An 8,392-nucleotide genomic window follows, 5' to 3' on the forward strand; every position below is an offset into this window, starting at 1 on the left:
CCCACAATCGTATCTGGACCAACATCACATAAAAAGACAATTTAGAAACTATAATTATTGAGCCATAAACTTTTATACATGTATGTTGGTAAAACCCAACTCATTCTTTAGAGTACTTACTCAGACGCAAAGGGCTGTCAACAATGCTGGCAAAGGTATACGTGTAGTCCCCATTTTGCCCTCGATAGAAAATTCGTGTCCACACACATTCATAGTATCCCAGCCAACGAACAGTGATGGTCTGTGGTCCATCATCCCTATGAAGCCGGTAAGCCAGGACAGCGTATTATACCAAATGGACTCATCCATCCAAAGGATTGTGGATGTGGAGATTCATTAGAAACCCTGAATCTCTATGACAGAGTACTTCAAAAAATATCACATCCAAAAGTGCAGTCACATGTCTGAACATGCAATAGCTACATCAAAGAACTGACTGATATATCCAACTACACAGTCGCAAAATAAAGTCATAACTGAACATACCAAATCTACAATACACACACAAACATCCCTAAGGGAAAAGGCTAGCGGCCATGTACTGCAGGGAAAAGCCTGCGACGGCCATTCAGTCTACGTCCACCATGTCCGCCGCATCCACCGTGGCTACGAACATACAACGGAGTACCAGCAATCGTATCTAGACCAGCATCACATAGAAAGACAATTTAGAAACTATAATTATTGAGCCATAAAACTTTTATACATGTATGTTGGTAAAACCCAACTCATTCTTTAGAGTACTTACTCAGACGCAAAGGGCTGTCAACAATGCTGGCAAAGGTGTACGTGTAGTCCCCATTTTGCCCTCGATAGAAAATTCGTGTCCACACACATTCATAGTATCCCAGCCAAAGTTGTCCACTGAGTCTGCACTTAGGTACTCCCTTTCCTCACCGGGCATTGCCTTCAATGCCGTAGCATTAATTGCATCAACCTCAATGTTTCGAGGTGCAAGAATAGCACGCTCTCGAAAGTATGGTGCATAGTCCAAAATAGTTGCAAGCCCTCGAGACACCCATCTAATGAGGCCTTCCATGGACTTTGTCTCTAAAAGCATATGCGATGGAATCACAACAGTATCTTCTTTTGTACATCTATTTATCCCATTGCCAATGTCCAGAACCCATTGCATGAACTATACACACACACACACACACATAATTGATTAGATATACATATAGCTTGTAAGGACTAAAAATGTTATGTTTTTACATTTGTGTGTGAATGTGAGCGCCATGCAAGATTTGTGAATGCGAGAGAGAGAGAGAGAGAGGGGGGGGGGCGAGGGGTTTATCAAATGACTAACGCCACTGCCTCTGGAAATGTGTATCTCAACACACACACACACACACACACACACACAAAAAAAACCATAGCTAGAGAGAGAGAGAGAGAGAGAGAGAGAGAGAGAGAGAGAGAGAGAGAGAGAGAGAGAGAGAGAGAGGAGAGGGGGAGGGTTTATCAAATGACTAACGACACTATCTCTCGAAATGCACATCTCAACACACACACACACAAAAAAAAACCTGTAGCTAGAGGTGTTAACATATACACACATAATCTCTCTCTATCTCTCTAAAAATGGCACGTCTCAATAATATAATCATCTAGAAACCATAAGATCATAATGGTTTGGATGATTTTAAAAACGTAGCTTCTAAATCTCTCTCTCTCTCTCTCTCTCTCTCTCTCTCTCTCTCTCTCTCTCTCTCTCTCTCTCGCCTCCATTATCAAATGACTAACGACACTATCTCTCGAAATGCACATCTCAACACACACACACACACACAAAAACCCGTAGCTAGAGGTGTTATCACACACACACACACACAACACACACACACACACACACACGCACACACACACACACACACACACACACAATTGATTAGATATACATATAGCTTGTAAGGATTATAAACGTTATGTTTTTACATTTGTGTGTGAATGTGAGCGCCATGCAAGATTTGTGAATGCGAGACAGAGAGAGAGAGAGGGGGGGGCGAGGGGTTTATCAAATGACTAACACCACTGCCTCTAGAAATGTGTATCTCAACACACAGACACACACAAAAACCATAGCTAGAGAGAGAGAGAGAGAGAGAGAGGGGAGGGGGAGGGTTTATCAAATGACTAACGACACTATCTCTCAAAATGCACATCTCAACACACACACACACAAAAAAAACCCGTAGCTAGAGGTGTTAACATGTACACTTCTATGCATGCTATAGATAGAGGCTAGAGGCACAAAAATACAAAACTTCACATGCCACTATCTCCCAAAAATGCACGTAAGATTGGCGCCAGCATGTACCCTAACTTAAGGAATATGCTAAAATCAGTTAATTACTTGAAGGGAAAGGAGGGTGTAGCATATGTGTCTACATGCAAGGTTGCACGATGGCGATTGATTGACCTATAGTAGGGTGCACACTACCTCTTTTCCTTTAGGAAAATCTCTCCTTGCTTGCTCAAATCTACCTTCTTTCGTTCCTCCATTATCTTCATTTTCTTTCATCTCCATTATCTTTTAATGACACTATCTCTCAAAATGCACATCTCAACACACACACACACAAAAAAAAACCCGTAGCTACACAAAAAAAAGCCCGTAGCTAGAGGTGTTAACACATACACACACACACAACACACACACACACATACACAAAACCATAGCTAGAGAGAGAGAGAGAGAGAGAGAGAGAGAGAGAGAGGGGAGGGAGGGGGGAGGGGGAGGGTTTATCAAATGACTAACGACATTATCTCTCGAAATGCACATCTCAACACACACACACACAAAAAAACCCGTAGCTAGAGGTGTTAACACATACACACATAATCTCTATCTATCTCAACACACACACACACACACACACACACACACAAAACCATAGCTAGAGAGAGAGAGAGAGAGAGAGAGAGAGAGAGGGGGGGGGGGGGAGGGGGAGGGTTTATCAAATGACTAACGACATTATCTCTCGAAATGCACATCTCAACACACACACACACACACAAAAAACCCGTAGCTAGAGGTGTTAACACATACACACATAATCTCTATCTATCTCTCTAAAAATGGCACGTACACTTCTATGCATCTATGCATGCTATAGATAGAGGCTAGAGGCACAAAAATACAAAACTTCACATTCCACTATCTCCCAAAATGCACGTAAGATTGGCGCCAGCATGTACCCTAACTTAAGAAATATGCTAAAATCAGTTAATTACTTGAAGGGAAAGGAGGGTGTAGCATATGTGTCTACATGCAAGGTTGCATGATGGCGATTGATTGACCTATAGTAGGGTGCACACTACCTCTTTTCCTTCAGGAAAATCTCTCCTTGCTTGCTCAAATAAGCTCATGCATATGAGAGAAGGGGGAAAGAGAGAAGGGGGAATGAGAGAAGCATAAGCATAAGAGAATAAGAGGGAAAGGAAATAGAGAATAAGAGGGAAAGGAAAGAGAGAAGGGAAAAGAGATGAGGGGGAAAGAGAGAAGGGGGAAAGAGAGAATAAGAAGAGGGAAAAAAGAGAAGGGGGAAAAAGGAGAGTACGCATGCGTGCATTCTCAACAGTAGGCACCAAAGGGACACTAAATATCAAAGGAAGTGAAACTTTATTATGAAAGGGCATGCAAATATTGGCAACAATCAAAACTGACTCGAGAACTCCCATATACTCACCTCACCTCGAGAGAGCTTGAGCTCTATGTCAAGCATGAGAGTTTTAGCCCAAAATCCTAACTTTAAACAAGGTTGACATGAATGAGTGGCCATAAATGCACCCAAAACCCTATCCTCAATTCAAGAATGCCTTGAATGAGTGGCTGCACATGCTGATCTCAACTTCAAAAATTTTGCCTTCTCCTCATAATGGGGGGCTTACAATGACGAGTGCAATAAGTCAAGGTGGGACAATATTAGTACACACAAAGTATATTTACAATGGACACATCATAGGGAGTTATAGATAATAGAAGTCAATGACAAGTGACCAATTCCATTCAATCATGAATGCTTGGGGGACCCATTGGCATTCAATCATCAACCTATCCCTAAACTTGACATAGGACTTGACTCAAACCCACAAAATTTGGTACTACAAAATAGCCTTTGGTTCATGTGCTAGCCTTACATCTTTAAATGATGGGGGGACTTTCTAACCGAATTGGCTACCAACATGAAAACACCTTAAAAGAGAGACATAAAAAGTCACTTATGGTGGAAGTGCAAGCTTGTATGTCAAATCATTAATGGCATAGAGTACCTCATAAGGGCCATGGGATCGATTGTTTTTTTCCCCCCAAAAATGAGGGTTTATATTAATAATATCAAAATGTCAAGTTATACAACTTCTCGGAACATACCCTTGTGAGATACAATAGAGGGAATATTTAACCAGATATCCAAAGTACTAAAATTCTGCTACTACGTGTCAGCTGAAATGCTATAGCTAACAAAGCCATCAAGGTGACCATTGTAGAAACTAAAAGTGGTGGCTCTGTAACAGAGTAGCTATAAGAAGGAACACTGAGCAGTCGTCATGAATCATTTTGCCTCTTCCAGCAACGTTTAGAAGTGGGTTCAGGAGAGGTCGTCTCTTCATGCAGAACCTTGTACGTGGCACTTGATGGGTCGGGGACCTGGACATTAGTCTTTTGAAAGCTTGTTGCGTGGAAGGAGGGGATACAAGATTACGGGGAGCTTGCATTGAGCAATTGTACACCAAAAAATGAGTCGAAGTTGGTCTCTCAATAGGAGCAGGGGTAGAATGAATGGGGAGAGTCTACGGGGAGCTATGGGGATGAGTGAACAAATTGGCTGCGGTGGGTGTTTGGAGGGCAACTACTTGGAATTGTTGCTGAAGCACATAACTAGGGCCCTCGTCTTCTGGTGTCTCCTTGTCCACCAGGGCTTGCATCTACGCCAGAAGTACAACTTTGTCTTTAGCCATATTTTCCTCCTTGAAACGCTCTTGCACCTGCAGATAGAGTTGTTTGATCTTCTGGAGGTTTTCACCTCGTTCCTGTGTTCATCCATAGATTCAGTAAAACCTCATTAGCATCCACATGAACATTGTTAAAAACTTTATGCACCTTTGAACCCAAATGGTCCAAATAGCAAAACTACGAATGACATTCTAGTTTGACAGGGCTCTACTCAGAGTGTCTCCTAGCAACAGATATATGTAATTAAATGGAAAAAAGGCGAGACGTTTGTACACCGTATCCCACAGAGATCTAGAGAAACTATAGTTGAGGAAGAGGTGAGGAATGTCTTCAAAATCTCTGTAGCACCATTTGTAGAATTCGTCTCCTTGACCGATTCTTAATGCTCGCTTGGCTATCAAAACTCCTTGCTGCAGAATTAGCCAAAGCAAGCATGACTATTTCTTAGGGATATCCTTAACCCAAACTTTTGCAAATCTTCTGGTCCACACCTCTTCTGAATCTCTTCTGCGCCACTTCAAATTGAGCTTTTTGATCAGTTCCTCTTGTCCTTCAACCCAAATAGGGACCAGGTGTAACTAATTTTGACCTGCTCATCTAGATTCTATAGTAGAGGGTTGCAATCTTCCACCCATCCATGGCAGAGAGAGTCCTTGGTCCATAGTCTCTATCTCTCCTATAGTAGCAACACATCAAATCTGTTAAGTTGAAACCTGATCATCAAAGTTATGTTATCCAGCCAATCCCCTCGCTCTCTGTTCCACATGTCCTCCCAAATACGAATTCCTTTCTTGTTGAGTCTCAGAGCATCTTTGATAGTCTCATCTCGTAATATTTCTTTTGGCCAAATCAGAGAAAACCAAATTGAATCCTGCGCACAGAAGTTGCTAGTCTTCCTTGAAAACCACCAAATTGAATCCTTCGCATAGAAGTTGCTGGTCTTCCTTGAAAACCCCTTCCATCTCTAATGTAGTGTCTCATTGATTCCCAAGCTACCCACATACCCTTCCACAGGTCGAATCCTTTAGCAACACATTCTTCTCTGCCAAAAAGAACCATACCCACCGGGATGTTTTGCCAGTGTTTGCACCTGTGAAGCTTGACTCTTTTGATATTTCTAAGTATCAAGTTGAGCTTGGATCTTCAACGCTTTTAAGATCCACTGTCCCATAAACCTAGCAGAAGATTTTCCCACATCTATTATCCCTAGATCTCCTAGTTCTTTTGGCATCATACAGAAAGTCCACTTTACCTGGTTTGCATCTCCTCCCCATAGAAAAGTTCTGAAAAGTCTATTAATTTGGACCAAAATCTTTCTTGTAGGAGCCCAACAGGAGATAAAGCATGGATGTAGTGGTTTATCACAAATTTCCTTTTGGCTAGCATTGATTGGAGACCTTGCCATATGTCTATCTTGTCTTTGAGTCGATCAATCACCCAATCCCATCTGTCTTTCATTGAGCATCCGAAGCCCATGGGGATGCCTAAGAGTCTAAAGACTTCTCCTTTTTTAATTTCCTTACAGCCTTTATTGAGATAAAAAAGTGAGGCGGCGGGCCCCTCTTGCCAAAAATTCTAATTTTTTCATGGTTAATTCTGGACCCTAAAGCTAGACACAAGACATTAAGTCATTCCAAAGTGTTTCTAACAGAGTGCTCATCATTGTTGGGTGTTAGATTGTTATCGTCTGCAAATTGTTAACAAATGATTTGTCTACTGTCTTCTACTTGGATCCCTTTGATGTTACCAGTGACTAGACCATTATTTACTAACCATCCCAAGGTGTCTGCCGCTATAGCAAATAGAAGTAGAGCTAGAGGGAAACCTTGTCTAATGGTCTCTTTAGAGAGAAGGATAGAGAAACTTTACAATTGATCTCTATTTTCCCTCTGGCCTGACATAATAGGAGATCTACAAATGAGGTAAAGACTAGCCCAATCGCCATGTCCTTTAATGACGACAGAATAAATCCCCATTCCATTCTATCGTAGGCTTTCTCAAAGTCCACTTTTAGGAAACAAATGTCCTGCTGGGTGTCTTTTGCAAGTTCGAGCCCTTCCCAAAGAGTTAGGATGGCTTCCAAAATATGCCTACCATGTATGAATCCCTTTTGTTCCTCTCTAATCCACACCTGAATTTTTGGCCATAGTTTAATGGCGAGTGCTTTCACAAAAAAATTGTAACTGTAGTTCAGCATTGTCAGTGGTCGCCAATTCTTGAGTTCATCCTTTGGACCCCCTTTTGGTATTAATTTTATCATTCCTGTATTGATCCTTGTTGGGTCCAAAAAACCATTTTCTTTAGATTCTTTCCAGAGCATTAATAAATAGGGCCCCATAAAGAAGACCAATTGGACTATCTTGAAAATGCCCCTTGCTACAAGAAGAGAAAGATATGCAAACAAATATCTGTTAGACTTTGGGTCATTGCTTGATATAGTATCTAGATTTGCATTTGTGATCATGGCATCTACAATTTCGCATAAGGCGGGTCCCCTTGTGGAAAGTTATGCACCTTCAAAACTATAATGGGAGTCCAAAGCATTTCTCGAGCATAGAGCATTCAAAAGGCGAACACTACTTCTTGGAATCCCATCAATAGCAAGGTCTTCGAGCTCATGCATATCTATCCTCTTGAGTTTGCGTAAACAGATTGAGAGTGACCCAATTGTCAGGTTAGGATTAGATGGCCACACCGGGGGTCCAGCTTTTTCTCATCTTTCTTCCAAGAAAGACTCCTCTACTTCAAGTTGCTTTCTTCCATTTCCTAGCTTGTTCTTTTGTGTCAAGCTGTGGCTCAGTTAGCTTTTGACACTCGAACTTATCATCCTTGTGCTACGACATCCTCACCTAATTAATTGGTAGCTTTCAACCACCCTGGATCTTACCTAGTGTCGAGAGACTCTCGTCTACCTATGATGAGTAACTCTTAGAGATCTTTGATACCAAGTTTTACATGAATGGTCTACCCTTATAGAAATATCCTAGCTCTTAGCCCATGGCATTCCTCTAGGCTTCTTTAATAACAACTTTCCAATGCAAGCCAACAAGGGGGGCTTGACTATCACAACTCAAATAGCTCATGAAGACCAAAGCCAACCATTTGGCCTTTTATACTTCTCACCTTTTGAAAGGAGGACCAACTCTATTCCTTGAACCTCTCTCTCTCTTTTCTCTTTTGCTACAACCACTTGGGCCCATACGATGCCAAGGCATATGCTAATTCTCTCAACCTCCTCTTTGTCTTCAAATGGCTCTTGTGTTATCAATATATGGGATACAAATGGCTCTTGTGTTATCCTTGCCAATTTGGAAGATCCCGGTGAGACTACCTCGATCCTGAGTCATATCAAGCTCAAAATCTGTAGGATACCTCGATCTTGAGCCATTTGCAGCTCAAAACCTGTATGATTTGGGTGGGCCAGATCCGTCAACA

This window comes from Dipteris shenzhenensis, chromosome 13 (assembly GCF_047967505.1).
Source record: "Dipteris shenzhenensis isolate YYH24624 ecotype China chromosome 13, Dip_SZ_1.0, whole genome shotgun sequence".
Lineage (NCBI taxonomy): Eukaryota > Viridiplantae > Streptophyta > Polypodiopsida > Gleicheniales > Dipteridaceae > Dipteris > Dipteris shenzhenensis.